Below are 20,181 nucleotides of genomic sequence, written 5' to 3' on the forward strand. Positions count from 1 at the left end.
TTACCTTACGATGTATCCCAGTTAATAGTGAAAGAACCAGCGGATAAAGAAGATGATTATCAGCATGTTAAGAAATTACTCATGCAGAGATTCAAGCTTAGTTCTTGGGCACTAAAAACAAAATTTGAAGAACATTCTAGAAAAAACGGAATGTTATGGGTGGATTTAGTGTATGAATTGAGAGCGTATTTAGAGAGTTGGTTGGATTCAGTAGAAGTTCAAGATTTTGAAAGTCTTAAGGAACTTATGCTCACTGAAATTAAGCGGCGAGTCCCTCTAGAAATAAGAGAGTACTATTTAGACAATTGGGAAGAATTTAAAACAGCTTCCATTTTAGCAGAGAAATGCGACAAGTATGAGGCTTTGCGAAGAGATACGAGGAAGTTAGAACAGAGAGCGGGGTTAAAGAAACCATTTGAGAAAGATAGAGAGCGGTATGTAAATTCTAACTGTAGTTATAATCAGAAAAGTAGTGGTCATCAAAGAATTAAATCAGAGGAGCATAGAAAAGTGGAGGCTCCTAAAAAAAGCAAGTTTTCAATGAAGCAGGTTTCGAGAAAAAGCGGAAAATGAGGTGTTACCAATGTGGAAAGGACGTACATATCCGACCTAACTGTCCTTCGCTGGAAAAGAATAAGGCTAATCTGGTGAATAATCTAGGAACAGAGAGTTTAGGAAAATGTTTTGAGCCGTATTTCAAGAAAGCGTTAATTAATGGGATAGAGAGAGAATATCTGAGAGATACTGGAGCTGGTATAGATCTGCGTAATAGTACTTGGATTGATACTAATGACTTATTAGGGGAAACTGTATGGATGAAACAGCCTTTGGACACAGAATGTAAATGTTTACCTTTGGCGAAAGTCACCATTGAAGGTGATTTTGGTGTGATCACTACAAAGGCAGCGGTTACTCTGGTAGAGTTAGATAAAGAGTACTATTTGTTAGGGAATAAAACTGCACAGTTGATTGAGGAAATTAGGAAACGACCAGTTCTCTTGAATGTTGTGGAGACTCGTAGTCAGACGCATGCGCGCAGGAGTTTAGAGAGAGAGAGAGACTGCAGAAGACTGATTTCAGATTGGAAGAAGAGATAGAAATTGAAATGGTTGTGAATAATGAGCTTTCGGAAGTAAGGAAATTAACTAGTAATACAGAGGAGGCCATTAAAATTCCAGACATCAGTATAGAAGAAAGGGCTATCCTTGTGGATGTTTCGCCAGCAGAATTCTCGGAAGCACAAGCAACAGAAACTCATGATAATGTTCAACACCAAACAAAATTTATTATATCGCATACTGAAGGAACACAAGATCTGCAGAATTCGATATTCGAAAAACCCACAACCCACTTCTATCAAGACGTTTTCTTCTGAGAAATTGCTTCCAAATAACCTTGCTGTAAAAATGATGTTCAATTATAATGCTGAATAAAATGCATATGCTATATGGCGTACAATGTATAAGGAGACATTACCAGCCATTGGCGAGTTTTCTTTGGATGAACTGACAAATCATAATGTCAGGAAAAAGAAATTGGGACCTCATCCAAATATAGTTGTAAATGTTGAAGAGTGTCCTATCTCAGTGATTAATTATTCGACATCAGATCTACGGACAGCAGGAACTTTAGCATATGAAGTATATGGAGGAGCCAATCCTTTTTGTTCTGTAAACTGTTGTTTGAAAAATGATTTTTGTAGCGTTTTGAAATTATATTTTTAATTTGTTTGCATTGTGTGTTTCTTATTCAAAATGGTTAGAATCAAATGTTTTGTGTTACGTATTAGCATTTTGTAAACTGAAAAGGTACTTTCAGATTCAAAATTTAAATCTTTTTGTTGTATTTATGCAATTTTGTTATCTAGAAATAAGTGCAGGGTAATGTAACTGGCTTCTCTGTTATCATTTAAATGGTTACCACTTGTGTTTTGAAAGCAGTGAAATGTATTTAGAATTTTTCCTTCCATAGTCAAAAATTTCTTTATGAGGGGAGGAGCTGTGATAAGGTTACATAAAAGAAGAAGAGACTGAAGATTTATATGGACAAGGATGTCTCGTGAGAACAAGCTGAAAATTATTTTTTTTTTAAACTTACGAATACGTTTTCAATAGTTGTTAAAATAGTCTTTATTAAATTAATTAAATCGTTGGCAATGTTAAAAACGCAAGCTCGAGAGCCACGAATTGCTCTCGCACGTAAAATGTATAGAATTTGATTTTTGAGTTAGATAGGTTTTTCTCTGCAGAATTGTATGTAGCCATTTTTTTTTTGCGTTCAATAAAATTTTTATGCCGTGTTTTGTTTTGAACCTGATGTCACAACCCAGGTTTTGCATAGCGGTTTCGGCCACAAGGCTTTACAGCCAAATACTCTTCAGTAACTTAAGTTTGGTTTTCTACCATTCCACAGTTCATACAGTGTTTTATCTGTGGCTTTAGTTGGCAACCTATTTTGGAGATAGGTGGCAGTGGCTGCTCTTTCAGCCTAGAATCCTTTTGGTAATTTGGAATTTATTATCATAGCTTTAGTCATTTCTATTATAGAGCAATTTTCCATCTTGAGACGCCGTTTTGTGCCGGACAATAAGGAAGTTAAGTTTGATCAAAAATACCAAGTTTATTTAAGTAATTTTCAGTAGTTTCATTACAGTAGTCTCAGATGTAATAATTTTTATCTTCTTTCTAAATTTATTTGTTGTCGATGCTTTATACTATCTAAGGTCTGTCGAATACTTCATCCTTTGAAATAATAAAATAAATTTGAGTATAACGCGAATAGTCATCAATGAAGGTTACGAAATCGTTTTTTCCTCCTGAGCTGTTAACTTCAATTGGCCCACACACATCTATGTGCACTAAATCTAGTGGATTTTTAGATAAGGTTTATCTGTTAGTTTCGCTTTTATACAAATAGAACTTTCAACACCATGAGTGTATTTATTAAGTTTAATACCGTCTGCCAAATCATTTTTCTCGAGTGTTTTTATCGCATCTATATTTCTGTGGCCTAATGTTTGATGCCATTTCAGTATGCAGTTTGTGTTACAGCATGAAATGCCATTAGCTATGTATCCTCGTCAATTGAGCTCGCTGTCAATTTATATAAATCTTGTTGAGCATTGCCGTGGGCTATGAGTACATTGTTATGCTTTATGTAACTAACTAACTAGGATTTTTACCGCAGCTCGTGAACCCAATCACATTCTGGGAACGGGAAAAATCCCGAAAGCGTCACCCACCGATGACTTGAAACACTCCTGCTGGGCCCAGGCTCCCACACCCCCGAGACACCAACAAATTTATGGTACCCTCTATTAATCGCTCAACGATTAAAAGCCCACCGCTAAACACGGGCCGGTCAAGACCACCATCCCGGCCGGACCGAGACCACGGTGGGGTGGGAGATGGAAACTTAGGGTCGATGACCGGCCGTTAATTTGGGCTACCTGCCAGTCCTACACGGGATGCCCCTCTCCTTAGGCTTTTACATGGAATACCAAGGACAGCAGGGACCAGACGCTCAATGGCCCAGTTTGCTATTTGGCTACCAATACCCTGGTGGAAGGGTCTTACACCTCCCGGCCCATGAAGAGCAAGTATAAACCTACCCCATGGACCATCGGGAACCGCCAAGTTCATAAATTATATACCCCCGTGGCCGAGACTGCCTAGGTACAGATCCTAGCCAGTAGCTTCGCAGAGTTCTCTACGTCGACCCCCGGGGGGATGCTTTATGTAACACTTACTACTATCAAATGTAACAATACAACCTTTATTCGTAACAGATTGAAAAGAAAGTAAATTACAATCTAAACCTGGTACATGCAGTACATTTTTTTATAATTTAGTACATTTTATAATTTTAGTTGGGTAACCTGATGCTTTAAAGTTTGAACTTTAAAATAACCCTCACCAATACCATAAGAATTTAATTTAGTACTATTAGCTACAGTTACAATTTGCTTATTAGAATCATTTAACTGAGAGAAAAAAACTCATCACTCGTCATATGAGTTGAGGCTCCTGAGTCGATAACCCATTCTACGTTCGTGAGTTTTCATGTTTATATTCCACTTTTAGAACTTGATTAAACTGCACTTGTGATTTTCCAGTTTCAATACTTTTAAGATTCTTATTTTCTTTAACTTCTTTTATGTTTTCTACACGTTGTGTATTTGCTATTTGCCCTGCATTACTTTTATAACTTTGAGAATAACTTCTTACCTTACTGTTATTTACATCTGTTTTCGGGGAAGTTCTAGCATTGCGTTTTAAATTAAAACAGTCATTTATCGTATGATTATTTCTATTACGATAAGTACAATATCGTGTAACATAATGCTTTGATTTATTTTCGCTTTTACCTTTCAAAGCAATTGAATCGTATTTTTGAACTTGCTTAGTTTCCACACGCCTACAGTACTCATCTATTAATTTATTTTTAACATTCTATCGACAATTCAGCTTCCGATTTGCGGTTATTAAAGAGTTGTATGAATTTGGTAAGAAGCATAGTAATATTGCTATTAAGTTATTTTCTTTAATCGCTTCACCTGTACTAAGCAGCATTTCAGCCAATTCTAGAACTCCTTTGATACGTTCCTACATTTTAGAACTTTCCTAATATCTAATAGAATATAATTTTCTAAGAAGAGTGTCCGTTAAATTAACACGTTCATGAACACATTTTAACTTCTGCCATACGTCTTTTGCAGATTTACTATGAAAACGTGGATGATTTGCGAATCTAAAATGTTTTAGGCACATTAAAGCTTTAGCTTTACGGTCGTTTTTCAACTAAGTATCAGAAACAGTTTCGGATTTTTCTTCGAATACGACAGAATCTAAACTTTATTTTATCAAAAGTTGGTTCTATTTTAAATTTACAGGCTGAATAATTTTCGTCGGCTAACTTCTCTATATAAACTGTTTCTTTTACATTATTATATGTATGCACGTTATTATACGTATTATATAAACTTACATTCTTTTACATAATTATTCGTTACAGTTATTCTTTTAAATTTTGTAAATTGTATTTTCAAAAACAAGTTTTAACACTTTATGCCAGTGGAATCTTACAATATTTCAATTCTAGAATTTCAATTTTTAGAAGCATTTTCACAGGGCAATTTTCTCAAGCTTATTAACTTACTCAGTCTCATAATCAACTGCTGTCTTATGCATGTGTACGTTTCCTCTATTGAGCGCAGTTTTAATCAAAGAATTAGAAGTCAAAATAACTACGGAATCTGTATTTAACATGTGTGAGAATTCTGCTTAACTTAAGTAGAACACCAATTAAAGATAGTTTCACAGACATTAAAAAAATTGAAGTATTGAAAGAATTAACTTACATAGAATCATCATCAGTCCTCAATCATCAGGCTTACCTATTTAGGCAAGGAGAAACACGAACAATACTTCAACACATTACCTGAAAGAGAAAGTAACTGAATTAGACCTTTAGCCAAGTACCTTTGGCCAGGTAGCTAAGGTGAGAATCGAATACCCCGACCTTTGCTTTCTCTCTCACCAATATATATTTTGGTGCACGTTCGCTTTTATGTTTTTGAGTTTCATTATGAAAAATTACCTAAATTTATGCTAACAGTCCTGCTTCCCTTAGCTTAGATTCTAAGAGCCGTATCACACCTTCAAAACATTTCAAACTGTAGTTATTGTCTCTCATTAAATTGATTGACTGTACTTACAATTTCGCTATTTTTTAAATATATTGTTGAGTGCTGTGATACTTCTTTGGCAATATGAAGCAACTCCAATGTTGGAACACAGAAAAAACTTTATTTAGCACTCAAAATGGCGACATACAAAACAAGAAGAAGAAAGAATACTAACATTTAAAAATAAAATTACATTCTTCATCGAAAGTCGCACGTGGCATTCGAGTCTGGTTTCAAATATTGCCATTCACAAATACATTAATGTTCATCTATTTAAATTATTTAAACTACAAGATTTTAATACTATTTAAAGCTGTTACAGTGCATACGGGTTCGTAATGGGTTGAATGCACACATCTCCGATGAAAGGTTGATAAGATTTATTTTATCGAATGAAACGTTTCAGAAATCTGGAACATTCTACAAAGATAGTCATACAACTCTTCACGATATCACAGAGTACAATCAGTAGTTGCATTTCAAAGTACTATGAATGTTAAACACAATGCAATGCAAAGCGCAGTTCAAGAGAAAGCTACCCGGAGCTATCTCAGTACTCCGAACTCACGCTGAGCTAACAGCCAACAACAACATCTTCGGAGAGCAGACGCTCTCTCCGGCAGAAAAACGTTAGCTATCTTACTGCTGGTTTCAACCAAACCACTCTCTTGACTAAAAGAAGGAAGTTATTTAACTCAGAATTTTCGATTACAGCTAGTAATAGATTAGTGACACATAAGAAACAAATAGCGTGATTGTCGATAACGACGATGCAATGCTGCAGAATTTCGAATTCAGCAGAAGAGTTTCGAATTCTAAACTAAACGAAAGCTCAAATGGGAAAGAACTTTTTCCTTTAGCTAAGTGCTACCTTTATCAAATTAAGTGCTACCTTTATTTTTTTTTAACTAAGTGCTACCTTTATCAAGAGTTGCAGATAGATCTGAATCCTCCACAAACTTATGTGCAGCTAACAACTTCATTCACAGCCAGACTAAACAAATCTCTAGATCAACTGTAAACCTCATATTTTTAACTCTAAGCCACTGTAGCTCTAGTCGGCTTTCATTATGTTGGTTTATGAAAGCTCTGATTTCAAAAACAAGCCAGCAGCTCTTCTATCACCAATAACATTTCATTTATCAAGCTTTTAAATTTGGACCATAATAACCTTTGGTAAGCTAGAAATCAAAAAGGAAACTAACAAATTCGTCCCCATGGCTTATATAATAGAAAAATGTTCCAAACTTCGGGCCGAATAAAACCAGAAACATTCTGACAAACCTCTGAATGCCAATGGTCTTGCTGAAAAGAAAGAAGACTTAACAGCGAATCAAAGAAGTATTCGCGTAGAACAAGACTTCACACACTTTTTGAAAGAATAATTAAATTTTAATTCTGAATTATTTTTTATTAAATGGAATATCGTAGAGACGAACGAAACCGAGAAATTTTGAAATGAACTAAAAATAAAAAAAATATTAAATTTTGCACTTTTCGCGTGCAAACAAGAAAGTAATGGTCAAAATTTTATCGGGGCACACAAATATATTTAAAAATAAAAACTCTGTAAAAATTTCTATGATGGTATTTAGAATGGTATTTAGATAGAGAGCAATAAAAAAAATCAGTTTGGAAATAATAGCTGAATTTTTACCACCATTTCTTCGAAATTTTCTTATGGAGAGATAATTTTTTTAACTCACATTGAAATACATTACACTAAAGAAATAAACGAGATTCTCGCATGAAGACCATGTTGTCCAAGTTTTTCTAATTTTAGTTATTAACACATGAACATATTAGACTGAATTATAAACCAAATATAATTAATCAGGTAATCCAGAGAAAAAGAGTTAAGAATAAACTAAACGTAGTAAGCAAATGTATGCGTTACATTCAAAATTCCAAAAATTCTTAACCAACTTTTAACGCAAGTTCTGCCGGGAAAATGATATCAGAACGCACGATCGCCCTCCCCCCCACGATCCATAGGGGTTCAGCAAACTTCTATATAAGCTGTTTAGTTTAGTTTACGAGTATGCTGCAACCCTCCTGGCCGATAATAATCGGCCTCATGGTTAACGCAGTACACCCCACGCAGAAATAATCGACTGCGAATTTAAATGGAACACCAAACAATTTAAATATAACATAACTTAAATTTAAAATTTTAAATATAACATAACCTTCGAAGGTTATGTTATATTTAAAATTTTAAATTTATTATTAATTTAATTAAATTTAATTAAATTAAAAATTATATTAATTTAATTAAATTTAATTAAATTAAAAATTATATTAATTTAATTAAATATTAATTTAATTAAATATTAATTTTTTTAAAGTGGTCGATGTGTACATGGATACCGAGTATGTGCAATTCTTATAAAAACGCGCCAAGCAGTGGGTGATTCTGCACTTTCCCCGTGAAGTTCTTCCAAGTAATCGAAAATATTCAAATATTCATGTTATGAATCTATATATCAGGGAAGAAAGGATAACGTGGCGATGTAATGTATGGCTGCCGGCAATAGGCAAACAGTTTCCATGTGAAATAAACACTAAATGACATTAGCAACGTCACTTCTAATTTTTTCATTGTCTTATTAATTATCGAGTGCTATCGTATCATATTATATGTTCTTATACGATACTGCGAGGAGATAAGCGGGAAACTACCGAATTTAATTGCTGAACGTTTGGAATCAAGAATAATTCAGAATTATCAGAAAACTTTTAAGTTAAACTTTTCAGTCATCCCCTACATAGCTTGAGTAAAATCCTAGCAAGGCCCACACCCTTGGCAATAAACTGGGAAAGTTCGCACTGGTTCGCGCGTTTCTCAAAATTGCCAACTTGAAAATAACAAATCAAACAATTGCAAAAACTCAGTATCCATGTACGCATCGACCTATTTTCACTTAAACAAAAATCAGAGAATTGCACAATCTTGGCATTGCACACTTCCTTTGTCCATGTACACATCGATGCGCGCTGTAACCAAATTCATTCGCGCCAAGGGTGTGGGCTCTGCAAGGATCAAATCTATATCTTGTATATTTAATGAAGAGAAAATATAGAAAGAATTAAGCAACCTTTCCTAAGAAAACTTCTAATAGACCGCATCTTGATATTTACAGAGTGTAAGTACTTTAGCGGAGTTCTGTTTTACTTTAATTATAAGTATATTAATATTAAAAAATTAATACAGACATTGGTGGCATTTCAGTTCATGAAAATGAGCGATCACTTAGAAGCACTACAAATCAAAATGTACAGTACACTCTAACATATTTGTACTTTTTACAGAAAAACACATATGTACCCTTTTTTATAACACAGAAAAATTACTTCATTTTAATCGTCTGCTGTGAATGTAAATTTGCAACAAATAAATTTTATTGAATAAAATTGTTTTCTTCTAATTCATACAGTGGCTCCTGAAAGTGTCCGTACACTTACGAGTTTCAGTGAAATATTGCTTTGTTCATTAATAAAAATGAATATTTGAGAATGAGAAGTTTTTAATAACATCTATAAATTTCGCTTAGCAAAAATACATTAGTTATTTTATGAACACAGAAAAATTTGTTTGGGAAAATTAATAATCAGAAAGTAACAGAAAATTTACCTCTTTGTATTCTTTAAGGAAATCTGCACATATGTAGTATTTTTGTTAACATTTTGTGGGTTACCTTGCAGCATTTATGGCATCTTTCAAACGTCTGGGCATAGAGCTGACCAGATTTATTTTAATTTTATTACTGCAAAGGGGCTTTTGTGCCTGAAAGATTATCGCTTTCATTTTGTCATTTTGCGTTGGTTCACTATAAATGTCCGTTTCCCTTTTCAAACTGTTCCCACCCATTCTTAGAGTCCTGCATTATATTTGAAGAAATTAAATAATGAAAAATCTGCATAAATGTATGTATATTTCTCGCATTGTAATAAAATCACGGTACATAGAGCCATATAATTTTGAATGACGTAATCCTAGTGCGAAGGCCAAGTTTGAAATTTGTTTTATTATCAATTTCATATTTTGTAAAACTTTAACGAATTTTTGATTAACAAACTCAAGAATTTCAAAGCGAGCCATGGCAACGTTGTACAGAAAAAACATTTTTATCTCCAGCGCGCGAGACTCTATAGGAAATTCTAAAGATATGCTCAATTGAAAACTATTTTGCGATATTGCTCTTGAACTGAATTTTATGGTTTAAGTGCGAAGAACGTGATATTTAATAAAATAAAGATAACAGACAAAATGTTAAAAAAACGCCCCTTTGGACGTAATTTAAAATCTGAAACTTTTCAGACTTTTTTTTTCTATATATTTTTTTTTATATCTGCATCGCAAGTTACTGAAGTGGTGCTTTCAGAACTAGTGGACAATTTTAGGCGCACCAAAGGCAAACGTTGATGGCCACGCCCTTAGGATCTTTACCCTGATAAAAAGAAGTTGTTTCCAATACCCAAATTTTGGGTGGGTAATTTTAAATTATCTTCCAATATATTTAAATAAAGAGCATGGTTCATGATGCCATCAATAAGTGCCAAACTATCTAATCCTGATGCTGACATGCACCCACACTCCCACCGCCATGCTTTACTGTTCCAACCATGTTCGTGGGATTAAGTTTCTCATTTTTTCTTCTCCATACACTTATATGCCCATCGGAAACAAAAATGTTAAATTTGCTTTCATCTGCAAATAAGACATGGTTCGAATACGCTTCGGGCTTATTTACCATTGAATTTGCGAATGAATATAATCTTTCTATTTTTTTCACTTACCGAAAAATTTTCATCGAGTAAAGCCTCCATGTAAATGAGCTGATCTAAGTATTCGTTGAACAGTTTCAGATGAAACTGAAGTAGAAAAGTTTTCAATAAATTCTGTAGAAATCTCTACAGCACTCAAACGTGAGTTCTTCACAAATTTTCTAATTACAAATCTCTGATCACGTTAACTTTGCCGGACGACCTCTTCTTACTTTATTTTCGATCCGATTTTTTTAAAGCGTTTTATCATATACTGCGTCGTAGAATGGGATAAATGTACTAATTTAGCGATATCCCGGATCGATTTTCCACCTCTTATGATGAAAAAATTGTCCATTTTCGTATGACATTTGTTGTTTCCTTACGACTACGACACTTTTTAAATATTAAATAAAATATAACGAAGCAAGCAAGCAAAGAATAAAGACAAGCGAGTTTTTAAACGTCATCAAACTGCAAAAATTAAAAATAAATAAATTAAAAAAAAATCTGGAGGTCTCAGATTTTACGTAACGTTGAAAAGGGCGCTTTTTTAACGTTTTGTGCGTTACCTTTATTTATTAAACATCATGTTCTTCGCACTAAAGTCATAAAATTCAATTCAACGACAAAATCGCAAAATAATTTTACAATGAACATATCTTTAGATTTTCCGATACTTGAATCAACCTTTGCGCGCTGGAGATATCCCCCCCCTTGTGCAGTGTTGTCATTGCTCGCTTTGAAATCGTTGAGTCTGTTAATTAAAAATTCGTTAAAGTGTTGCAAAATATGAAATCGATAATAAAACAAATTCCAAATTAGGACTTCCAGATGCCCATATTCGGTGGAGGATTACGCTGTTCAAAATTAGATGACTCTAGGTACCGCTGTTTTCTCTCAATGCAAGAAACATACATACATGCAGATTCTTCATTATCTAATTTCTTTAAATATAAGATAGGGCGATAATATTGGGTGGAAACAATTTGAAAAGTGAACTGACGTTCATAGTGAACTAACTGAAAATGCCAAAACGAAATGAATAGTCCTTTGAAGGGGTAAAAAAAAAGTTGCAGACAATAATTTTTATTTATGAAATTTTACGAAAATATTTCGGTGTACGATAACTTTTGTGGCATGCTTTTATCTGCGCCTTCTTATATTTTTCAGTTTTAGAAAAAGAAATTAAGTCGGTATTAAAAAAAGTTTAGTTTTATTCAAAATCACATGGAGGTGATATGAAAAAATATTGGCCTTTACATTCGAATTCAGTTCCAGGCTACAACGTTTTCAACAAATTCTTTAAGTGTACGAACACTTTTGGGAGACACTGTATGTGTAATAACATTTAGTAATAACTTTAATAATTTTTAACTGTAATACTTAACTGTAATAACTTTTGCATATACTTTCACACACTACATATAAACAAGTAAGCCAAAAGGGGAAGAAAAGCACTTATTAAAAATGAGATTGATTTTATTGTACGGTGAACGGTGTTTAAAGTCATTCTATTCTCTTTTGTTTAATCTTACTATCCGGTCTTTTTATGTTGCTTTATAAACAAAACTTCACAGTAAAAAGAATCCGAGAGTGACACTTTTTTGACCCGACTAGAAAAAAGTTATCGCATCATCGTTTGGACGAATTTTCGCCGGCAAGCGTAACTGTCAACCAAACGGAAAGCCACAAATTTAGCAGCTCATGGCAATGCACTTCTTCTAAAAATGAGTTCTTTATTTTTCATACTTCTATATTTGTCCGTTGAACATGCAATCTTAGAATCTTGATTACGAAGAGTGCACTTTCAAGTATTGGGGAAAATACTGAGCCTAGATAAGGAGCCTAAGCTTTGAATATTTTATAACAAGGATGATTTCTTTCCTCAAAAGCACATGGCGTGCTATTTCATACCTTTTATCATAAAACATATAGCGTCTACAAAACTTTAATACCAAGTTTCGTGAAAAATATAAAATTGAAGAAAACATTCTTACTTAATCTTCATTATACAATCTTTGTAAATCTACACGCGCTACACTTCATATAATAATTGCTTAATTCTTTGAACAACAAAAACAGATTGCATCAGCTTTATACATTTTATAAGCACTTATCGTATTGATTTTGCTAATTGTATATAATAAATTTTGACACATTTAAACAACCTTAATTCAAACATTTTTATATTAGGTTTAATATATGATTACGAAAGATGTTAGAGCTATTTGCGTAATGACAGAAGAAACCTTCGCGGAAAGAATTCTACAGGAAATTGTTTTGTATTCATTTTGCCCCTAAACGTTGGTGATATTTTTTAAAAACAATTCCCAAATTATCAATATTTATCTAAGTTGACAAACATTATTAACATATGAAAAGTCAACACATTTCAGAAATTTTAAAAGTAAACTTTAATTGTTAACTAAGCATTTCATAATTGATTTAAAAGTAAAAAACTTACATTCGTCTCCAAATCTTTCCGTACTTCTTTTTGCGATATTCTTTTCCGTCAGTAACAGCGATCTGTTTTTGCTTAAGAAACATCAGAGAATTGCACAGACTCGTGCGCAAGCTTCGCAACGCGTCTCTTTGATGTTCTGTACAGATTTTGGGGCAAAATCCTGTATTACTGCAGAAATTTTACTTAAGTTCCTTCCATTACTCGTAAATTCCACAAGCACATATTTTAAAACAAAGTTTAAGGAAAAAAATATCACCGTTTGTTTATAAAAACCGTTAGAACTTAGAATACAACAAAAAGAACACATACTAAAATGTGGAAACGTTGCTTGACTGAATGATTGATATAAAAATGGTTACTTGAAGAGTGGTTAAGCGCATGGTTACCAAAGTTTGACACATTCTGAAGATTTGGTGACTATTACAGTTATTGCGAAGACACGGTAAGTACCTACGAATATTTCTCGTCGGAAAGCGTATAAACATATTCTTCAATCTGCAGCTTGTTTGCATGCGGCATTTAGAAAGAAAAGTAAACTTAACAGTAGCAGACGATATTTCTCATTTCTTGCCAGAAATTGTTATTCCAAAATATCTTTTTATTTTTAATTCTTTATCAAAATCATTCTAAAAAAATGTGTAAACATCCTTTGTATTTCGCACTTATTCATTTAGCAGCATGAAATGTAGTACATCATACAATATACTTTATTATTACTTTATTTAATGTTGATAATGTATCAATAAAATTTGATGGATTAGTTTACTCAAATAGTCTGTCTTTTGCAGTATTCCATATGATTTCAGCTACTTGTGTTAAATAGGTTACATTAGTTGTGGCTACAGGGGCACCAGAGTAATTTTTTCTCAAAATAAATCGAGGAAATAAAAGTCTGTGGCATAAAATTTTTGTTCAGCATCCACAAATAATTCTGTGATGCTATGAAGAGTTTGTACATAATAAAAAAGATTCTTTTATCCCCCAGTAATAAGCAAAGCATTTTTAATCAATTCCTGAACCTTAAAAATATTAAGCCACTTAAAGCTCAAAATAAAATTGTGCAACAAAATATACTATTAAACAATAAAATAATTATCTCTTATAAATATTGGCAGCTTTATGACATGAATTTTGAAATTTTAATGAAAAAATAACGTTTATAAAAACACCAAAATGTTTATTTCACAAGTCAAACAATACTTAATAATCAGAGTTTTTTTCTCTCTAAGTCACATGTAGTCCAGCTCTATTTCAATAAATGCAGGAGTCATATTCAAGTTTCGATGCAGATAATGCTTAACAACACATATTTAATATTTTACAGTTAGGTTTGCCAACTCATTCAAGCTTCCAATTTGTTCTGCAGCCTGGAACGTTCAGTATCAAGGACTCAAATCTGCTTGCCAACAGTAATTAAGAAATAAAATATTTTATCGCCCCCGCAAGTAATGCATAATAAATGCTAAAAAACAGATAAATTCATAATTATTGATTTGCATAACATATTTAATATTACAGCATAACAAATCTTATTAGAAGAAAATACATTTAGAAGAACTAATAAAACAGTACCATTTAAAACCTTTTTAACGTAAAGTAAGGCAAATTATATTAACTTCCATTGTCTTTATACAACAACGTCTGGATGAAATGATGGTTATGTATATAGATATACTATATATTTATACTTACTTATATATTTTCTTATATATCAATACTTTGCCAATCACTTCAGCACAGAGATAAAAACAATGATTAAAAAAATGCATTGTATAATGTGTATACTCTTTACTGCTGTAACCACAGTCACAATATGCTTCGGGCATATCTCATTTTGATTTATTGCACACATATATACTACATCTGTCAGATACCCAGACAACTCCTTAAAATGAAATCAGATTCAGCCACAACAGAAAATGGTTCATTTCAACAATCATACCACGATCAACAACAATTATCTGGTGAGACAATTCGTCTCACCAGATAATATATATATATAAGAGGATTAGATAAATTGCATCAATAAAAATTTAACAGCTCATAAAGAGCACGAGATAAAAAGAGTTCAATGTATTTTGACATCATGGTGAAAAATATTGAAAATCAAGGCACAATCAAAAGTGAAAACTGCACAAGAGTTTGATTTTCATTACTTTGTAAATGATAAAAACTTAATTATAAATAAGAACAAATTAAAAAACTTCATGCTGTAGCAAGTTCACCATAACTATCTATAAAACCATAATATCTTATAAAATTTTTGCTTTTGATTTTACATCTAGAGCGAGTTCAAAACTTAAACTTTTAAATAGCAAACTCTCACTTTTAAACAATGAAGACCTATTAACACAATTTGAAGCAATAATCTAATCAACAGACTAAAATTTATTTTAAGAGGAAGATAGAAATGGTTTGGTTTGGTTTGGTTTGGTTTGGTTTATTTAATTACGGCAAAGCACACTAGAGCTATCTGCCTAAGGGCAGGGATGCCTTCTTGGAGGACTTTCTAAGGAAAACTGGCTCGTATACACGTTACACAAGGGGAAAACCACGAAAACGCTCATGCTACCAGCCCGTTCGCGGGATTCGAACCTCAGACCGAACTACTAGTGTTCAGCGACTTTACCGCTCGGCCACTGGTAGGCCCTAAATAAAAATGGCAATAACTTGTTACAGAAAAATACACTTATTACTAATTTAGAAAGTTACATAAATATGTACTTTAAACACAATTACTATAAACGTAATTTCTGTACTCTAAACAAAAGATTTTAGTTTGGTTTGATTAATTATGGCAAAGCCTGGAGGGCTATCTGGCTAAGGGAAGGGATGCCTTTGTGGAGGACTTTCTAAAGGACACTGGCTCGTGTACACGTTACACGGGAAAAAACAAAAACACCCATGCAGCCAGCCAGTTCGTGGGACTCGAACCTCAGACCAAACTACCAGTGTTCAGCGACTTTACCGCTCGGCCGTTAGTGGGCTAAACAAAAGGGAATTTAAGCTGAAAAATGGAAAATTTTATTAGTTAAATCTATGGAAATGTTAAAAGAATAGCAATACTTTTCTTTGTTATATTTAAATATAATAACTGCAATAACAAAAATCTCTCTTGTAAGTTTCAGTATATAAACACTGTTTTAAAAATACAATGCATTATAATTGCATATACATACAATACAATTTTGTTTAATACTATTTGTATGTTTTGAGACTTTAAATGCTTTATAATAAAAATATAATTGACTTTTTAATTTACGTAACATTCAGTCTCGAATATTATTTATATATTTCAAGACTAAATGCTTTAAAATGAAATGAAGATTAACAACTAATTTTTTAATTTATTTATGTAACATTCAATCTCAGAAGTAAAGCATATTAATAACTGCAATGCTGTACATAGATGTTTTCAAAATATTTTATACCTTACACAGCTTCGTTCAATATTCTAAACTGAAATTATCTAAGAATATTTTTCAAGTACAATATCTTTTGCTAAAATTAAAATTCAGTGAATACTTTTTTTTAAATAAAAGATACAGACTGCATTTCATTTGAAGAACTGGTGAACATATTACACATGAAGCTTTGTAAGTAAGTGGTATAACATATCATTCTATACTTAATGCTACTATATGGAATGGTAGTCATAGATGTTTCTTTTGGAATTATTCATAAAACACTCATCTACTCTGCTTTTATAAAGTTTAAAAAAGAGCTTACAAAAATTTAGCCTAATAAATATTCATCTATTCAACATAAAATCTATACACATGAAATCTCACAAAATATTTTCAAAAGAAAATTATACCTAAAAGCCACAACAAAAAAGGTACTAAAAAGGTAAATAATCTATTAGTAAAGAAAAGGTGGATTCAAAAATTTGAAGCAGATTTCTGGATTCAGGGAAATTTTCTTGAACAATATTTTCTACAATATATGGCATGCCATAGAACTATTTGAGACACACAAAGCAGTTTCAAACTAAAGCACACTTTGTAATGGGAAACTGAATTGCTATATACAAAACTATCTATAGATTTATAAAGATGAAATTTTACAAAGAAAGATGAAACGAAAAATGTACAAATATGATAAAATGTATTTCTTAAGACATGTCAAATAAATGCCCATTTCAAATAGTGCAAAATATTTGCTAGAATAATTGTTCACGATGACATACAAGAAAATCAATTCTATACATGAAACTATACATGAAATGATATACAATCCATTAAGATTGCATACTCTACGAAGTGTGTTCCTCGTTTTATTGATATTTATAAAGAAAAAGCGTATGCAAAGAGAAACAGCCAAATCGGAACAAAGTGAGTTAAATTATTATCTTTTTACAATCATAATTTAGTGTATTTTTATGTCTACAACATTGGACCCACAAGTAAAAGATCAACAAGACAGGGAAAATAATTAGCATTTTTTAAAGTTCTATGAGTAAAAAGGTAGGGAAATAGCATTAAAGTTCTGGAGCGATAAGTTAAAATTCCTACTTACCATATAAAACATTACCTCTCTGCAGTTTCATCACAAGTAAAGGCAAAGATAAAGAAACAAATCATGTGCCTACATATTTCATTATAATTTCAGCTCTTGATACAAATGTATCTGAGGAACAAACTAAAAAATACGTCTTAAATTATTGACTGACATTTTTAACAGTGAAAGCTGTTTGAAACAGAATACTATGCAAATGAGAAAAATCCCTTTTTCACTACAAAGGGATTGATATATATTCCTCAGTTTATATGATACCAGAATGCTGATGAATGACATTGTAATTCATCTTTTACAAATAGTTATTAAAAAGAAACCTTCACTTTCATTAAAGTTCTAGAGGATTTTTCTTCTAGAAATTTCTAGGATGTCAAATATTGAGGTAAAAGCCTGCTTTTCAATGGGCATTTGCAGAAGAATGTTATGATGCTAGAGCCACAATGACAAGAAAAAATAGTATTTTGTGCGAAATAACTGGCCCATTTGTCCACAGGAAAATCACTTTCATCTAGAAAGTTCTAAAATGTTCACTTTTCTTGGTCTTCTTCCATGGGTTCTTCAATTTCAACGGTTTCTTTAGTTTCTGCACTTCTGTAAAATCATACGATGATAATTGTACTGATTAATGCAATCATATTATTAAAAAAATCAATAAATGGAAAACATAATTGAAGTTTTAAATCTTTTTTTTTAAATACATTTTTTTGAAGAATGCTGATGAAATTGGCTTAGGAAGTTTGAATATGGAAAAGGACTACCTGCTTATGGAAAGGTATGCTTTTGTGGAGGACTTTCTAAGGGAAATTGGCTCATCAAACATTGCTCATGGGGAAAAACACAAAACCAAATTCAGATAACCCATTTGCCTGGGATCCAACATGGGCTGAATGCCACTACTTAGTAGTCTTAACAACATAACCACCGACAGGGCCCTGATAAAATTTAAATAAATACATGCAGGGATGCTTGTGAATGAAAGCCCTCTTGCTTAAAATAGTTAATAAATACCTGTAAAATGCTATGTTAAAAGAAATCATGCTCACTGAATGAAGAAATGCATAACTCTAATTTAACTATTTTTCACTATATCCTTCCATAATTTATTAAGTCATAAGGTATTTCTCCCACCTTCTTGCCATGTCTTCGTGGTGTGGTGGTCTGCACACTGGGCGCGTATTCCAGAGGTCCGTGGTTCGATTCTCGGCGAATGCGTTGCTAATTTTTCATCTTGCCTGCTTCCAAAAATACCTAGTGTCTCTACAGTGGCGCCCGAACTAAACGTGTGGTGGATGTTAATTCTCCCCACTCAGTATTTGGCGATTGGGTCCACTAAAAACTCCAGTCGCCCTTTAAAAGGGGGATATATAAGGTATTTCTCCCGCCTTCTTGGCATTCCTTCGTGGTGTGGGTATATTCCAGGGTGGGGTATTCCAGAGGTCTGCGGTTCGATTCCCGGCGAAGGCGTTGCCAATTTCTTATCTTGCCTTCTTCCAAAAATACCTAATGTCCCCACAAGGTAATTACACCAAAATTAAAATTTCAATTAAAGACATACAAATATGATTTTTCTATTACACAAATAGAATTTTCCTGCATTTTTTAGATAGAAGGCTGTATATAATGTAGTTAGAATAATCTTTTATTTTCTCTTCATACTATGTTTTCAACTGCAAAACCTTTTCTAGTTTCCCTACAGTTCTGCAAAAGTCATCTTCTTAGTAAATGTATCAAGGCAATGTTCAAAGTTTCCCTTCTTTGTTTGAGAATACTTTTAGATGCCTTTAAGATAGTAATTTTTTTCTTATATTATCTGTGACTTATTTTATAAAGGCATAAGAGCAGATCCTTTATTAAGCATATAAATCAGGAAACAGATGGTGATAAATTATGAATTTAGCCTCTATTAAAATGATATTTGAGTCACATTATTTAAAATTCACTGGATCTTAATCAAAAATAGGCTGCAATTAATAAACTGCAGTAATTGAAAGCCATGATAATCGAAACCGTCTTAAATGAGGCAATCCCGTGTTTAAAGCAGAACTCAAAAAGACAGCAATAGTTGAATTTCAGATTTTTAGAGCTGGACTTGGAACTGGACTTCGTGCAATCTTTCCGCAACAGCGGCTATCTAGAAAATGAATTCCCTCGTAGTCCCTTTAGAAAATGCTCAGTAAGATTCTGTATTACTGCCGAAATTTTACTTAGCTTCTTCGATTGCTAGCGAATTGCACACACTTATATTTTAAAACTAAATTTAAGGCAAAAAATATCACGATTTGTGAATAAAAGTCGTTGGAACATTAAATACAGCGTAGTAGCAATCATAAACCAAATAGAACGAATGCGAAAATGGCGGCGTTGCTTGATAAATGATTGTTATGAGCATGGTTGCGGAAGAATGGTTATGCATAATAGTCGCCAGAGTTTGGCACATTCTGAAAATTTGGCGACTTCTACTAAGATGGCTGCGATAGTACGTAAGTACCAAGGTAAGCACTCAATAGTGAAAACACTCTTTCAGCTACTTCAGTTCTTTTGCTACTTCAGTTTAAACACATTCTGTTTCGGCCTTACTCATTTACATAATGGCAAGGAAACACGAGAGAAACAAGGAGTGATAGGAGAGCCTTAAAAATTAAAATTATCAAAAATAATACAAACCCGATATCTTAAATTAAATGAAAGCCATCAAGATTATTAAAACCAAAATCATTTATAATGTATTTCATTATATGCCAGT

The 20,181-nt window shown here is 32.7% G+C and overlaps 1 long non-coding RNA gene across 1 annotated transcript in view; it reads right to left on the bottom strand.

Moving 5' to 3' along the window:
• LOC118183520 (uncharacterized) overlaps positions 1-5,487 on the bottom strand; it is a 78,496-nt gene extending 73,009 nt beyond the window's left edge. The window contains exon 1 of the long non-coding RNA XR_015043167.1: positions 5,360-5,487. This is a non-coding gene — a long non-coding RNA (uncharacterized LOC118183520). The remainder of the gene's footprint in view (positions 1-5,359) is intronic.
• Between the last annotated feature and the right edge of the window lie 14,694 nt (positions 5,488-20,181).

This window comes from Stegodyphus dumicola, chromosome 9 (genome assembly GCF_044657685.1).
Source record: "Stegodyphus dumicola isolate Sdum_Otavi_A_Nest chromosome 9, ASM4465768v1".
In the NCBI taxonomy this organism is placed as follows: Eukaryota; Metazoa; Arthropoda; class Arachnida; order Araneae; family Eresidae; genus Stegodyphus; species Stegodyphus dumicola.